Genomic DNA, 18,588 nt, shown 5'->3' on the forward strand with positions numbered 1-18,588 from the left:
ATATGTCTTTAATTATCGATGTTTTACTAAAGGTTGCTAATAAATTTGTAATGTTTTTCATTTAAACAATCTTTACTAATGATTTATATTTGCAATGCATGCAATATGCAGTATTAATTTGAAGTAGCGCATTTTTCATAAAAATTGATGATTAAATATGAGGTGATTATCATAAATTTGATGAATTTTGTATTTAAATGATGAAAGTATCAGAGTTGAATAAAAAAACAAAAAATATAGAGAAATTTGAAACGGTTATTCTTTGGTTACCCAGTTACCACTCTACAAAATTACTGTGTAAGCCACACATCTCACTATGGCAATAGCTCTGACTTCAGTGATTGAAACTGCTCGAGAATTTTTTAGAGCACCTCCGAACTGCTGTGAGGGATCGATTTTGAGGTCTGAAGTTTACATACCGTAATCATAAAAAAATCACAAAAATACATTTACCGAGGGGTCTGTTTCTGAGTGTGGTCAACCGTTGATCCATGGCCGTCGGCTGGTATGTGCCCTGCGCACCTCCAAGTACACGACATCATCTCATCCCTCCACTGCGCTCTGCAAAGCCATCATGGCGCCAGCTCATTAGTACTAACGAGTGACTAGCCAGCTGCATGAGCTCCGAGTAGCCTGAGCATGCTATGTGAAACCACCACGTCCGTCGGTGATTCTGACTGTACCATCATGTTTAAAGGCGTGGAATCATTATAAAACAAATCCTTTATTCTAATTTTGGCAGCTTCTAATTGTTTCTTTACGACAAAAGCGATGTATTTTAAACATTTATTTGCGTCATATAAAACTTCTTTTTCTTCTTTTTCCATGTTATATTGCTTGTCTGTTGCAAGTAGTTTTACTTTCAAATTATTACATCTATTCTTAATTTAGAAACGTCAGCTAGACCTGATTATGGAGGTGCAACATTCAATTTGCCTGTGTTTCTCTCTAATGTCTCAGATTATGTTACGATTTTAGCCAAGGTCCTGTTCATATCTCCTGTCTCTTCTTTAACTACAGCTTCCAGTTTGGCAACTGCCATTGTTAAGGCGGTTCCCGCAGCTTTGCTTTTTCTTCTGAGAACCATACTTCTTCGGCATGCACATTCACCACGACTTCTGATAAAGTTGCAAGGTCGCTCAAGGGCTCTGGGGTAGAAGAGTTTGATATTTCTAAAACCATGTTTTTTGATACTCCTGGATCATGTTCTGTTATTTTCTTCTTCTATTGGCTATTTCTTCGGTTTTATTTCTCTGATCGCATTTAATTTATACGTAATTTACTCGTTATTACACAGTCCAGCGAGTTGGGTTGCCTAACTCTGCGTCCATGGGAAAACGGTTGCTGAGTCTAATGATCCACGTTGTGCCAGAATGGAGGCAGAAATGTATGAGCCAAGTGTGCCAGATATAGACATAACTGCGCTCGTACTTAAGTTTGTCATATACCCTGCAATAGACTAGTTTATAAATAAACAAAATCAGGAGCTAGATATGTGCGGTCTCTGTAAAATATCCTGTCTGCCAATGTGGATGCATAGGCATCGTCACTCCTTCACAGGAGTATTGTAGTAACCAACATGTCCTGCAATGATGATAAAAGATGGAGAAACAAGAAGATAAGACCTTCAGAGTGTGGAAAGCCTAATCTTGTTCTAACACTAGTAATGCATCCTGATGGGCTTAATTTTTGGTACAAATATGTTTTTCAGATACCTTGCTTCACCCAAAATAACAGCTATTGCAAAAGATATTGGACAAAATTGAGAGAGTAAAGTAGCGTTTTTCGGCCACCTGGGAAAGTTAATCCAAACAGCATTTCATATTCGATGATGTCTCAGTAGAAAATAGGGATGACAGGCGGAAATATTTTTGCGCTGGCCACCAAATACAAGTCGATGCGTTTTATTTGAACCTGATATACTCAAGTATCCTAAAACAGTTGGTTCAAGTTAATGTGAAACTTATTATAATTTTCAAACAGGACACTCTGAATGTAAAGCATATTTAACAAGATCTTGTAAAAACCAACCTATATCATTCAATGAACTTGTTACCATATGTATGAATTTACTAACTCACAGGATAGATTTCTGATTATTGATAAAACTAGTAAATCGAGTAACGGCCAGTATTGATGAAACTTCAATGTAATTCTGCATAAAAATCAGTCTACTGGAATATAATTGTATCAGTATATTGTAGGCTATGGTCAACTTTGTGCAGATGCAATGTGATCATGCGAATGGGACGTAACGCAAGCCAAACATATGTTTACACATCGACAGAAAAACCGGAGCAATCAACGCAAGATTAACGGAACTGGATGCAGGAGTCGAGTCAGTGATTATGAAAGTTGGACCTCAGCCGAATATGGAAACCAGTGAAGTGAGCGAGCAGTCAACACAAGTCTAACAAAACTGAGTGGCGATATTAAGGCAGAAGCTAGGAGAGGTCAACTTTTGGAGCAGCAGTTCAATGATTTAATACAGTCGCACATTAAGATGACAAATGCAAAGAGACAAATGCAAATGAGGCTCTTACAGCGGCTGTGAGGACTCAAAATACATTAGAAGATATAACAAATAGCATGGAAAGAAAAGCTCGGGAAGAAGGCAATGAAACCCTTATGATGTTACTCAACATAGTAAATACAAAGTAGCTTGAGAGACCTGTCCTGTTTGTAAGTCTATATAAAATGTGTACTATCTCGAAGTGTGACAAACTCCAAAGTCATAGAGATACGAAAGTCATTCATCACAAACTGTGACTCTTGAAACTGGGACGGCTGGATAATGCACAGTCTGTAATATATTTAGACCTGTAACGGAAAATAAGCGGGCCACCCTCGTGGTGGCAACACCAGATGGTGAGTGAAGCAGAGAAGAAGAAGATAAGAACAGGGCAAGGAAGGATATACTGTCACTGATTTGATCAACCTTCATAGTGTTAGCGAACTAGATATGATCAGCCAAGATCAACCATATAAGCTGGGAAAGATACCTTTACAGATAATGAAGGGCACCGTCCACGTTGGTGACAGGGAGTTTGAGTGGACACTTGGTTTAGTGGAGTTAAAATTTCTAAAAACTTCAAACTCCAAAAAGTATCTGCCGAAAGGCAAGAGATCATATGCTGGAATATTACATATGACTAATGTACATAGGGGAGACTGCTTAAAAAGGTCGATTAAAGAACCTATCAGTCTGCAGCAATTGTTTACAAATCTCTGCAACTTTTCTCTCACTCTTCGCTTACAAAGGATGGGTCCAACGGATTTGGAATATGTTTCTATGATCATTAAATATATTTGAATAGTTTATTCAACTGTGAGTATTATCTCATATCTACAAGATCAGTCTGCCATAGATCAGGGCTCTTTCGTGAAACAGGAATTGTTCGAGACAAGAAGCGTAAACGACCTACAGTGTTTACAGAAGCTCGTCTCGATGACATTGCATACCGCCTGGAAAATTCCCCCAAAAAGTCTCTTAGACGTCTTCCGAGCAAACACAAATATCGTGCACCTCTCTACAAAGAGCTGCTAAGCTGCTTGGGCTGTTGTTGTTGTCTTCAGTCCTGAGACTGGTTTGATGCAGCTCTCCATGCTACTCCATCTTGTGCAAGCTTCTTCATCTTCCAGTACCTACTGCAACCTAAATCCTTCTGAATCTGCTTAGTGTATTCATCTCTTGGTCTCCCTCTACGATTTTTACCCTCCACGCTGCCCTCCAATGCTAAATTTGTGATCCCTTGGTGCCTCAAAACATGTCCTACCAACCGATCCCTTCTTCTAGTCAAGTTATGCCACAAACTTCTCTTCTCCCCAATCCTATTCAATACTTCCTCATTAGTTACGTGATCTATCCACCTTATCTTCAGCATTCTTCTGTAGCACCACATTTCGAAAGCTTCTATTCTCTTCTTGTCCAAACTAGTTATCGTCCATGTTTCACTTCCATACAAGGCTACACTCCATACAAATACTTTCAGAAACGACTTCCTGATAAATAAATCTATATTCGATGTTAACAAATTTCTCTTCTTCAGAAACGCTTTCCTTGCCATTGCCAGTCTACATTTTATATCCTCTCTACTTCGACCATCATCAGTTATTTTACTTCCTAAATAGCAAAACTCTTTTACTACTTTAAGTGTCTCATTTCATAATCTACACTCCTGGAAATTGAAATAAGAACACCGTGAATTCATTGTCCCAGGAAGGGGAAACTTTATTGACACATTCCTGGGGTCAGATACATCACATGATCACACTGACGGAACCACAGGCACATAGACACAGGCAACAGAGCATGCACAATGTCGGCACTAGTACAGTGTATATCCACCTTTCGCAGCAATGCAGGCTGCTATTCTCCCATGGAGACGATCGTAGAGATGCTGGATGTAGTCCTGTGGAGCGGCTTGCCATGCCATTTCCACCTGGCGCCTCAGTTGGACCAGCGTTCGTGCTGGACGTGCAGACCGCGTGAGACGACGCTTCATCCAGTCCCAAACATGCTCAATGGGGGACAGATCCGGAGATCTTGCTGGCCAGGGTAGTTGACTTACACCTTCTAGAGCACGTTGGGTGGCACGGGATACATGCGGACGTGCATTGTCCTGTTGGAACAGCAAGTTCCCTTGCCGGTCTAGGAATGGTAGAACGATGGGTTTGATGACGGTTTGGATGTACCGTGCACTATTCAGTGTCCCCTCGACGACCACCAGAAGTGTACGGCCAGTGTAGGAGATTGCTCCCCACACCATGATGCCGGGTGTTGGCCCTGTGTGCCTTGGTCGTATGCAGTCCTGATTGTGGCGCTCACCTGCATGGCGCCAAACACGCATACGACCATCATTGGCACCAAGGCAGAAGCGACTCTCATCGCTGAAGAAGACATGTCTCCATTCGTCCCTCCATTCACGACTGTCGCGACACCACTGGAGGCAGGCTGCACGATGTTGGGGCGTGAGCGGAAGACGGCCTAACGGTGTGCGGGACCGTAGCCCAGCTTCATGGAGACGGTTGCGAATGGTCCTCGCCGATACCCCAGGAGCAACAGTGTCCCTAATTTGCTGGTAAGTGGCGGTGCGGTCCCCTACGGCACTGCGTAGGATCCTACGGTCTTGGCGTGCATCCGTAAGTCGCTGCGGTCCGGTCCCAGGTCGACGGGCACGTGCACCTTCCGCCGACCACTGGCGACAACATCGATGTACTGTGGAGACCTCACGCCCCACGTGTTGAGCAATTCGGCGGTACGTCCACCCGGCCTCCCGCATGCCCACTATACGCCCTCGCTCAAAGTCCGTCAACTGCACATACGGTTCACGTCGACGCTGTCGCGGCATGCTACCAGTGTTAAAGACTGCGATGGAGCTCCGTATGCCACGGCAAACTGGCTGACACTGACGGCGGCGGTGCACAAATGCTGCGCAGCTAGCGCCATTCGACGGCCAACACCGCGGTTCCTGGTGTGTCCGCTGTGCCGTGCGTGTGATCATTGCTTGTAGAGCCCTCTCGCAGTGTCCGGAGCAAGTATGGTGGGTCTGACACACCCGTGTCAATGTGTTCTTTTTTCCATTGCCAGGAGTGTAATTCCCTCAGCATCACCCGATTTAATTTGACTACATTCCATTATCCTCGTTTTGCTTTTGTTGATGTTCATCTTATATCCTCCTTTCAAGACACTGTCCATTCCGTTCAGCTGCTCTTCCAGTTTCTATGCTGTTTCTGACAGAATTACAATGTCATCGGCAAACATCAAAGTTCTTATTTCTTCTCCATTAATTTTAATACCTACTCCCATTTTTTCTTATGTTTCCTTTAGTGCTTGCTCAATATACAGATTGAATAACATCGGGGAGAGGCTACAACCCTGTCTCACTCCTTTCCCAACCACTGCTTCCCTTTCATGCCCCTCGACTCTTATGACTGCCATCTGGTTTTTGTACAAATTGTAAATAGCCTTTCGCTCCCTGTATTTTACCCCTGCCACCTTTAGAATTTGAAAGAGAGTATTCCAGTCAACATTGTCAAAAGCTTTCTCTGAGTCTTCAAATGCTAGAAACGTATGTTTGCCTTTTCTTAATCTTTCTTCTAAGATAAGTCGTAAGGTCAGTATTGCCTCATGTGTTCCAACATTTCTACGGAATCCAAACTGATCCTCCCCGAGGTCCGCATCTACCAGTATTTCCATTCGTCTGTAAAGAATTCGCGTTAGTATTTTGCAGCTGTGACTTATTAAACTGATAGTTCGGTAATTTTCACATCTGTCAACACCTGCTTTCTTTGTGATTGGAATTATTATATTCTTATTGAAGTCTGAGGGTATTTCGCCTGTCTCATACATCTTGCTCACCAGCTGGTAGAGTTTTGTCACGACTGGCTCTCCCAAGGCCGTCAGTAGTTCTAATGGAATGTTGTCTATTCCCGGGGCCTTGTTTCGAGTCAGGTCTTTCAGTGCTCTGTCAAACTCTTCACGCAGTATCGTATCTCCCATTTCGTCTTCATCTACATCCTCTTCCATTTCCATAATATTGTCCTCAAGTACGTCGCCCTTGTATAAACCTTCTACATACTCCTTCCACCTTTCTGCCTTCCCTTCTTTGCTTAGAACTGGGTTGCCATCTGAGCTCTTGATATTCATACACGTGGTTCTCTTCTCTCCAAGGGTTTCTTTAATTTTTCTGTAGGCAGTATCTATCTTACCCCTAGTGAGATAAGCTTCTACATCCTTACATTTGTCCTCTAGCCATCCCTGCTTAGCCATTTTGCACTTCCTGTCGATCTCATTTTTGAGAAGTTTGTATTCCTTTTTGCCTGCTTCATTTACTGCATTTTTATATTTCCTCCTTTCATCAATTAAATTCAATATTTCTTCAGTTACCCAAGGATTTCTAGCAGCCCTCGTCTTTTTACCTATTTGATCCTCTGCTGCCTTCACTACTTCACCCCTCAGAGCTACCCATTCTTCTTCTACTGTGTTTCTTTCCCCCATTCCTGTCAATTGCTTGGGCTAAGGCTCTAAAAGTAACACTAGTGCAAGAACTTCGACATCGTGATCCTGAGCACAGGGTTAAGTTTTGAGAATGAGTTTTAAAACAAGTGGATGTCAGTGAAATGGATCCTTACTCATTCTGTTTTCAGACGAGGCTTTGTTCCATTTACACGGGTATGTTAAATCCCGAAACTGTCTTCATTGGAGCGCAGATAGACCTGCTGTGCTTCATGAGCAACCCCTTCTTGATCAGAAAATAGGATGTGGTGCACAGCTAGTGGTGACAAAAGAACAGGCTCAATTTTTTAATGACACAGTTACAAGGGAAAACATGTGCAAAACATTTTTCGACCGTTTTTTAATTAAATTAGCGAAAAAGAACGAAGCTTCGCATTTTTTCAACAAGATTCGGCAAGGTTTCGTACGGCACGCAGTTTCCAATGTGTTCGATGGAAGAGTGATTACTAACAGTATCTGGCCTCCTAAAAGTCCTGATTTAATTCCATGCGATTTTTATTTGTGGGGAGCGCTGAATTACCAAGTGGACCCAACAAATCCTCACACGACAGAGTAACTCAAGGGCAATATCCGTGAATCGGTTAATTCCATATCTCAGAGAGAATTACATCGTCTGCATAATAATTTTTGAGTAGATGTTAGAAATGAGTAAAAAATAACGTCAGGCAGCTCCAGCATCTCTTGCTTGACGTGGGTGGGTCCAAAATTTATTTTGTTATATTTTAAATGCACTCAAGTCGTACCGCAGCAGTAGAAGGGCGACACGGCATCTGATAGCCGGGCACCGGAGCGCTCGCTGCGCTGCATCTACTGGGCCGCACAGGCGGTCATCATATAAATGCAACACCCAGTATATCTGAAGGTAGCAAGAGCAGGTAAGTGCGAGAACTATCGCCTAGTCCACTTAATAGCTTCTGCACCCAAGTTGCTGACAAGAATACCATACAGAAGAACGGAAAAGAAAACTGAGGAAGTTTTAGCTGACGAGCGGTTTAGCTTTAGGGAAAGTAAAGGCACCAGATAGGCAGACTTAACGGTTCGTTTGGTAATGGAAGCGAGACTGAAGAAAAATCAAGTCACTTTCATCGGATCTGTCGACGCGGAAAAAGGCGTTCGACAGTGTGAAATGGAGCAAGCTATGAGAAATTCTGAGAAAATCTGGAGTATAGGGAAGGAGAATAATATATAGTATGTACAGGAATTAAGGGGGAATAGAAAGATTGAAAGACGAAAAACCAAATGCGTGGATTAAAAAGGAAGGAGAATAATATATAGTATGAACAAGAATTAAGGGGGAATAGAAAGATTGAAAGACGAAAAACCAAATGCGTGGATTAAAAAGGAAGTTAGATAGCGATGCAGTCTTTCAATACAATCCATACATCGAAGAAGAAATTACAGAAATGAAGTAAAGGTTCTGGAGTCAAATGAAAGTTCAGGGTGAAAGGATAGCAATGATAAGATTCGCTGATGAATTTGCTATCCTCGGTAAAAAATGGTTCAAATGGATCTGAGCACTATGGGACTTACCTTCTGAGGTCATCAGTCCTCTAGAAGTTAGAACTACTTAAACCTAACTAACCGAAGGACATCACACACATCGATGCCCGACGCAGGATTCGAACCTGCGACCGTAACGGTCGCGCGGTTCCAGACTGTAGCGCCTAGAACCGCTCAGACACCCCAGCCGGCTCCTCAGTGAAGATGCAGGAGAATTATGTGGATTGAGAGTAAACCGAAGAAAGACGAAAGTAATGAGAAGTAGCATTAATGAGAATAGCAAGAAACTGAACATCAGTCACAAAATATACGAAGCTGAGGAATTCTGTTACCTTGGAAACAAAATAACCAGCGGCGGACGGAGCAAGGAGGACATCAAAAGCACACTAGCACTGGCAGAAAGGGCGGTCATGGCCAAGAGAAGTCTACTCGTATCAAACATAGGCCTCAATCTGAGGAAGAAATTTCTGAGAATGTACGGCGGGAGAAAACACTGCATTGTAGTGAACCACTGAATATAGCAAAACGGAATAGAAGAGAATAGAGGCGTTTGAGATGTGGTGCTAGGGAAGTATGTTGGATATAAGGTGGACTAACAAGGTAAGGAATAAGAGTTTCTCCGCAGAATCAGAGAAGAAAGGAATATATGGAAACACTAACGAGAACAAGAGACAGGATGATAGGACTTGTGTTAGTATATCACATGCTATTCGAAAATTATACCAAATCCGGAACTGAGCAGTAGTGAACAACACGAAAGAAAAAAATATTTTAATACAGTCATCCACAGCCAGTGTGGCAGACTGTCATTCAGAAGACACCCGGGCTGTATTTGTGAAAGGCTTGACACATTTCAAATGTCCGGTGGTTCTGCTCCGTTACAGAATTTGTGGAAATACAATACATGTGTGCACGCACGTTGTTGAGTACCGTGTACAACGCCGTGTTGGAGAGCATGAAGATCCCGTTAACCTGCGATGGCTGACTCCAGCCGAGGAACCGCCAAGAGGTTCGGTTTGCATTGCTGCCCATGCACACACAGGAGCCGTTGCGGAGGCTGAGTTCCTCCATCTTTGGGAGCCACCAGTGCCGTTACGAGAGGCGGTACTGCTGTGCAGAAAGATAGCCGGGAATGCATTTCGACATGCGCATGCATTACTGGACTGTTCCTCTAGCTAATCTCACGACAAAAACCTTTTCCATCCATCCTGAAGGAAATAAAAGAATACAACTGCACTTAAAAAGCTTGATGATGATTTAAGTACCATCATATATCATTAACTGCTGGTTAATGAAAGAGGTTTTGGGCTGCACTAGCTACTGTAGTGGATAGTGCATTCAAGCAGAATGATCGTATCACCTTGACGTCAATCGCTACGTTTACACAAGAGACAACTTCCGGCAGAGGAAAACCGAACTTCGAAAACCATTTTCCGCTGTCGAATTCATACGTTAAGGTCTGAAACGGTTATGCTAGACCGCTCAAATATCCATTTTCCGACAGTCAGTTGTTTTAGACAAATCGACTCTTCAAGGCAATTGTTTCTGTCTCTAATTTAGTCAGCACATTGGCTACTCCTCTTCAGTTAAGCATTGTAGGTAGACTTCATGCTTAGACTCAATTACTGCACACAAACTCACTCCCTTCAGATTAAATGAAACTTTTTAAAAACTAAACGTAACTTGACAAGCGAAGTACATTTTAAAAACGGGTGTGCGTTTACATATAATGAAAATCTATTGTGGAACAAGAAATACGGCAGCTAGAAGCGTAGTTCCGGATTCGATATTGGTGTGTTTACAAAAGCAAAAAGGAGCGGTATTGGGAAATCGGTTAACTAAATCTGAGTTTCGGAGCCTCATGTAAAAGTAGAGAATGTTTACCGCACAGTCAGTGGCCCTCTCTACTTCGTCCACGCGATTACAGTTAACGCTCTGTGAGTCATTGATGCCTCTTTAAGTGTCCTACCAGCTTTCAATGTCCCAGCGATACTGACGGGCAAAACGTTCATCTTACCAGGGACACTTTGACCTCGTACGCTCGGAACCTCACCGAACCGTGTCTGGGATAACACCCGATCATAAAAAAAACCAGTGGTCTGCGTCATTTTCATGCAAAACGTTGCATTCTACCACAAGTGACTTTCAATAGATAAACAAAGTAACAAGATGTTAACACCATAGGAAAGAAATTATAGGTAATTCAATGACTTCAGTGTATAATTACATTTTAAATCAACAGTGGCAAAAACCCTCTGCTTAAAGTAAATATTTCAACGCAAAACACATATATACTAGACACATTAAAGTGCCTATATTAGTCCTCATTGTGCAGATGCTCATTTCGGTGAAGGTATTAAAGCAAACTGCAAGAGAACAATGTGCACACCTGACTGAAACCACGTTTTTACCTTCAAAATCACTTTCTCCTCCAAGCATTCCAATATCAAAAACCACACTAATTACATTTTCAAATGATGATACTGGTATGTCGATATCGTAACCAGCCTTTGGCCAAGCATACCGCGACATAGGCGTATACTTTGAAGCAGAAAATTGATTGTAAATCATAGAGTGAAGTTTTATGATGAAATGACATTTATGCATCTTCGCTTGTGATTTGGCACATTGTAGTCATACAGAATCGGCAATCCTTCTGATACGAAGCTTATACTGCCCAAAGAAGTAAACGTCAAGGGGATGGCAATATTTTGTTGTTTTCGGTGGCAATGTCTTGAGTTTAACATCATTGTTTGGAAATCATGCAACTGGAAGGGTGGGGTCTGTGTGTCCTGACCAGGAATCACACAGCAATAGGCTCTTTTTACTTGTTACATGTTCGCAAAGGACTGAAATTAGAACATGTTTCATGTATTCTTTCGTCATTTTTCCACTTTTGCTTACCACCACATTAATGTTTCGTGGACAGGTAGCTTCAGGTTTCTTTGAAACGTGTGGGCTGAAAGTGTTTTGCGCCTCTTGAAAAAAGACGCAAAACTTGTTTGCTAGTCTACCTGTCCATGATAAATCCACATCAGATGTGTAGCTGTGGGTGAAGCCATGTACGGACTGCAACCTACTAGCTGTAATTTTGCCTGCTCTGTGAGACTGTCTGGATGATGGAGACATTTCATACTGGAACTGAATCTGGACACTGTTTCAAACATTTCCTTTCCCCATCCTCTGTTTTCTCATTATCATGTTCACTTCCTCCACAAAACGTTGCACCTTCTGACGTGTACTATTATCGCCTTCTATGTCTTACGTGTGACAAATGTAGTAATGTGCCTCGATGAAATGCCATATTCAGCCTTAAGATTGTCGATAAAACAAATCGACGATTGAAATTGTCCAAGCCAACCATTTTAGAAGCTTCTAGTGTCCACTTTTGCAGATGTCAATAATGAACTGTAGATCTGTACGACCGTCCTCTATCAGATCGTGATATTACAAGCCTTTTTATAGATTGTATTTAGGACAGTCTGTTTCCTTTGAAACGAGTGCCTGCTTGCCCTATGCTAGATACATAATATAGACTTAGTGTGAAATTTGATTTATTTTTAATGAACTGATAGAGCCTCATTAGTTTGCTGTAGGAATTGAAGCCAGGATTGTAATAGTCTTCGTAAATGTTCGCTAGTACGATGTCATCAATATTTTCTAATACACTGGCCGTCGATTTTAGGGTTGGAGATAGTGCATACTTACTTTGACTGGACTGTTCCTGTTGCTTTGAACATGAACGTCATGTACTGCTTGAACAGTCACTTTCAGGGTCAGGTTCTTCCTGTCCTTCAAAGTCAATATATCTATCCATCGTAACATCCTGTATTTCTGTCTTTCCCACGGTATTCCTGAATTATATTATATTATATTATATACCCACGAACTCTCTATCATCGACCCCGCTTTGACTTCCAATTTCAGAACATTGTAAATTTTTCCCTAATATTTGGACACATTCGTATGATTACTTCTCTTCATGATATCACTGTACACTGTTTACACATAACCCACATGTGAACACTCGAAGAGACGCATTCGTACTGCAGGTGTATCATTCATGCAACGCGAACACTTGTTATTGCAGCTACAGTATGCCATCTTTTGATTGTGTTAGCAGACAAGTGCGGAGCTTGTGAGTTAACGAGCATTTCGCTCTGATTTAAATATATGGCCAAAGGAGTCAGCCTTCAAGAATTGTGAAACGAACCCTGTCGTCCAGGATTATGTGCCACCACTATTGTGCTGAATGAGGCCTAGGGCCTGTAGTATGTGAGTGAGACAGACGAGAACCTACATCGTAGGGAAATCCCATGGAAGCCGTTTGTGGCCAGGGAGACATAGCAGTGTTAAATATGGTGGACCTGAGGTCGACCATAAAGGGAATAATTTATGATAACTATTTAATTCTGCACTAATTCAGGTAATAAAGCCACAGTAATTTTAATCTATCATCCTTCATGAAGTTTCATGGTAATCCCAATAAAACTTGAATATTGTTTATATCTGTAATAGTTGAGAATTTATTGTTGAAGTGAAATTAACAAGTTTTGTAACAAAGATCTGAAAGCTAAAATGTGAACGGTTTGGTCGATCTTAACAATCGACATTTCATATAGAAGCGCATCATTAAAATGACAAACGTTATAAATATCAACTCTGCAACTTCATTTGTTTTAAAGATAAAGTAAATTTAAATTATCCGTATATTCAGTTAATCAGCAGATCATCATTTCCTTCACACAGAACACATCAAACGATGACAGCATGACACCTTATTCAATCATTAGGTAATAGAATATTTGTTGTCAAGTTTAGTCGATAGTAGTTTCTTTTGTTCTTTATTTATTTATCAGAAAGCACATTAGTGCAAGGCTACTGGCCATGGCATTCAAAGTTAAGAAGAGAAATTGTATTGGTTTTATGTAAAAGAATTTAATATTTATTATGTAATGGATATTATTTTGAAGGTGAAAGTGGTCAAGTTTGATTATTTAAATATGCTAAAATGTAAAACAATGTAGAATAAGCTGTAGCCAATCAGATGGACGGCCTTAGGAAAGGGAACTGCACTAGTTAGTTGAGCTAGGAGGTTCGGTGAGCGGGAAACGCAGCCGGGGACGGGCAGAGAGGAGCAGTTCGTATTGAGACGGGAAAGCGGACAGTCGGCCTTCGGGCAGCTAGGATGTGAAGCGACTTAGAAAATTTCGCGTTGTGTGGTATCGCGGTATTTAGTTTCTGAGCGGTGAGTAGCCGCGCGCCTCGTGTGAACTCTAACTTCTCGTGTAGATAATGAGGTGGAGTATTGGACTTGTGTTTTGCGATAAGATAGTAAATTATCGAACTGTGTCAAATGGATATGTGCTCGAGTGTAAGAGTAACTCTAAATACTACTACTTTCTCTATTAGTTTGCTTTCTGAATAAACATTATTCTAACCAAATCGCAACTGTGTGGCCTACATTATTTATGGGTCATTAATGTAGTTCCCGCTATTATTACTACTGTTATTATATGTTATATTAACTTTGTATTTCGCAAACTTGCCCTCAGTCAGACAATTTAACCAAAGGGTAACAAGTGTCTAATTTAGGGCGTGTAATGCGACACATGCGGTTCAGCCCCTAGACTAGTTTGAGCCAAGACATTTCGACGAAGGGGAACCGCATGTGAGCCAGAACATCTTTGGGATGTTAGCTCGCAAGCTTTGCCCGGAAATGACACAGACCACTGTTGTTTTTGTGATGGGTGTTATTCTAAGCATGATTTTGAGCGGTTCCGAGCGTTCGAGGTCAAAGATGTCCCATGTATCACAGGGTCGAGCAAACACACAATAGGTCTCATAGTTGTGGGTGAGTAAAACTCAAGCAGTTGCGAAAAATTAATATAAACAGCTCAAGATTCGACTCAGATGGGCATGTGAGGACTCAATAAATTCAGTACAAAATGATCTGTGCAATTAAAATTGTTGAACTGGGTTGCCATTCAGTTGGTGAACATGTGGTGTGGGTGCGCAGAATCTATCAGTTATTGTGAGGTGTCGGTTGAACATTTAGCAGACCCCTGAGATGCTATAAGGTCTGCACTTGGTAACCTACATAATGAACAAATTTCTCCCTGTGAGATCATGTGAAATGAAAAAGCAAAGTTGCGCTGCAGATAACTAATTAAATATCTGATTTAAACAGGTGTCACCCAACTAAACATGGAATATGGTTATCATAACTCACACAGATATACTGATAACAGTTTCCATCGAGCTAGTAAATGAAGCTGAAGATAACAATCCGATCTATTGGTAGGTAATGTGATTATAATCACTGAACGAACAATACAAATGATTACAAAAGGGTACAAGAATGTAAAAACGTATTCAAACGATCTCGGCGCAGGCGGGTGAATTTGAGATAGAAATGATACAAAAACTGTGTCCATGAAAATCGCCAATAATTGCTAAATAAATTGACAACCTAAAGAAAAGAGCCAGAAAAGTACGTACAGGCACCCGCTCTCTCGCATAAGTGCATATTGAGTACAGCGAGCTGGCGATATGGATTAATTCACTAAAACGAAACCTGACATGAAACAAATACTTCGCGGTCCCCTCGTCACGACATACGCAAATTCGGCACATTTTTGCCGCTCTGCTGATACCCAGGTGCGGAGGAACTCTGCTCAAGTGGTTGAGAACTGCAAGTTCAGCCCTGGCGTCAGTGATAAGCTCTGAGACGAAGACATCGCTCTTTGCAGAACTAAAGTGTAGTCATCTCTCCCTGAACATAAAGGATGAAGAAGTGTGCTATATAATGTACAAGACAAATGTCTTACTCCTCTACTCCCCAAAATCTGATTCTACTAGCGCCAGAATCTGGTAGCCAAGAGCATTAGTATACTTTTCCAGTTTCAACCAATGAAATTTTTGTATCAATTGAAACAATTTTCCTTCTCCTAACGAAACTACCGTGGTTAACCAATACTGCTGAAGTCACCCTTAGAATTGGACAGTAGACAGAAATTCTGTTCCACCACACGTGTACTTTCGAGTTTTGTCCTATTGAAATTCCTGCACGTTCACATTTGCAAGTCTCCGACACCGCTACGATATTAGCTGTCATTCGGTTGCCCTGGTCCTCCGTACAAAATTTAAACATCAACATGTGTGCCTTCGCCAGTCTCCAGCAACTGTGTCCCGTGCGGAGTGTATCGTGTTTCTCTCTTCCCCATGCAGATCTCATCTTTTCTAAGAGGCATTCATTAAGCTGCTTGCACACCGGAAGCTTACAACCGCTACGCACTCTTAGTGCGCCAACCTGACGGCAACCACCCAGGGTCCTCGCATGTGTCGAAAATCAGGGCTCAGTTCCCCACACATACCTGACTGTATCCTGGTTTCCAACAAAAACATTTTTATAGTCCGCTTGCCATGCTCAACTTGGAGCTCTTGTACGTTATCACTGCTAGCTATTGGTCCCAAGTTGCAGAAAAACTCTACAAGGACACATCACCATTCAGAATTAGAGGAAACAGTGCTACTTAGATTTTCAGTTATTGGTGTTAAATTTAGCTGTGTGCATACTTTCATACAGCGTTGGGTATCCTCATGTGAATATTGGTTTATTAACAAGGTTATAGACTAGTTTTGGAAAACCTGTTCCATAACATTATCCCTTCCTTAGTTTCCTAATTGATGCTGATGTACTTACGCTGGGACATGTCAGCAGCACAATTACATCAAAGAAACTTTCTCTTGGCTTGAGCTATATTTTTTCATTTTGTTTTCGTGGGCACTGGGTTAATGTGATTCATTGTGTGGATTATGGCATAAACTAGGGCATCCCGTTGCCAAGGCCAAAACTTTAAACTCGCATTCACTCTTAGCCACAAGTGTCAGCACAAGTACTTATATCTGCTGGCATGAGAGTAAACTTTTATTCAGATACATGTAAATAGGGAGCACCAGATCCCAAACTTACAGTTTTCTTCTACAATAGTCAAGAGAAAAGTCATTGCTTTAAGAATGTCATTCATGTTGCTGAAATTCACTCACATAGTTGTCAGTTGAACACTTACTTATTAGACAAACACATTTACTATATTAGAATCGCAAATCATTCATACTTTTAGCTCTCTTTCCGATTAACATTATTCACAATATAAAAAAACACCTAAATGCCTTGACAAAGTTTCATTTCACTGTATATGAACATAAAATACAATATCGATCTCCAGGACAGTATAAAACTCGTCTGCAATGTCATTTGTGTCACTGTATGAGATAATTTAAGTACAAGTTTATAAAACGTTGTCGCTGTTGTGACATCTTAATTACACAAAACATGGCATTGATATGTTCGACGCAGACTTCAATTATTTTCACATAAAATGAATACATAATAAAATGTTACGATGTTACAGAACTGTACAGATGGCAGCACCGGTGATGGTGCCCCTTAACATTATTTCATTGAATAGGCAGTTCACACAAACATGTTTTTGAATGTCTCAGAAAGCTCTGTACGCCAGTTTCTGCCAATACATTTATAGAGATACACATATCCTCACACAGAGGATTAAATATGGTCCCTGAAAATACATCAAACAGAAACACAAAAATAATACACAGCACTGTTTCTGAGGAAACACTGTCCAACACAAGGGTAGTCTTGACCGAATGTTCACCCCGAGAAATGACATGATTTCGTAGGAGTTAGTGTTCACATAGATTTTATAGTTCATTTCATGGAAGCGTGGCATAGTTTGTAAGCTCGAATAAGGGTTTCCTTTCATTGATTTGTTGGATATCTCTATTTTGGTCAAAGGGCTAGGTAATGTGATTGTTCATGTCCACGGATTGCTTGCAATAAGCAGTCCGATCATTCTCATCTCTACTCCTCTCGATGTTTGTCATTTTATTGTTTATGACTACTGGATCTGAAAGATGACTAGTGTCCCCAACTGCATTATTAAGGCAATGTGAATAGTTTTTCTCGTTGTTTCACAGGAACTGATGCTTTGGTGAGTTTTCTAACAATGTAAAATTGTTATTGTCTGCTGAATTGATTTGATCACACCTCTTATACATGTTCTGTATACCCTAAGGTAAGAGTTCAAGGTAAGTTTCACATGTGATATTCATTGTTTAGTTATGCGGTGTCTCCTTATGTGTGCAACACAGTGACGAGCTCCATTATAGGTTAGTGCAGACCCGACACAGGATCGCTGGTGTCCCAGACTCAAGGCATTGGTGTGACACTGGATAAGTCGACATCTCAAACGTTGCCTTTTGGCGTTGTTGACAGCCATCAGTATGGATGGTCCAAGAAGGATTAGCAAATGGTGAAATATGTTGTGTAGGCGCAGGTAATTGACTGGTGATCAGGTACAAATTCCTCTTGTACTTTCGTCTGTGACTGGTTCCATGCCACTGGCCATAAAACAGTAGTGTGGAACTCCTCATCGAGCATGAGCGTCTTTGACAGCCATGTCACAGTAGACAGAGACTTACATCACAACGACAGTAAAGCACAGCCCGAATCCTCTGTATGCCCAGATCAGACTGTAGGCCAAGGACGATTACATCTGCGACTGGCAACACACGTCAGCTGGACCATCATATCACATGTTCCCTGCTTCCTGCGTCATATGTTTGTCCTCAAACAGCATTGCAATATAGCATACTAGAAATACAAGAAATAAATGTCACTAAACAACCATATGTTAATATGAATATAATATCTTAATATGAATATAATTTGTTAGTTCTTTGACAAATGAAACGAATAAAATGTAGCGTGAATTCAACATTGATTCGTACTTTAAAATACAGAAAACACTGAATGTAGGATGTTGGAAGCCTTGGATGGTACTTCCACTTTATAAAAAAATTAGAAGTTGGTTCTTCGATCAATTGAAGTGAATATGAACATTAAAATCTTCTTCTTCTATTAGAATTAGTTAATGTAAATGGGCACATTGACACCGGTGTGTCAGACCCACCATACTTGCTCCGGACACTGCGAGAGTGCTCTACAAGCAATGATCACATGCACGGCACAGCGGACACACCAA

Source organism: Schistocerca gregaria, chromosome 5, assembly GCF_023897955.1.
Source record: "Schistocerca gregaria isolate iqSchGreg1 chromosome 5, iqSchGreg1.2, whole genome shotgun sequence".
Lineage (NCBI taxonomy): Eukaryota > Metazoa > Arthropoda > Insecta > Orthoptera > Acrididae > Schistocerca > Schistocerca gregaria.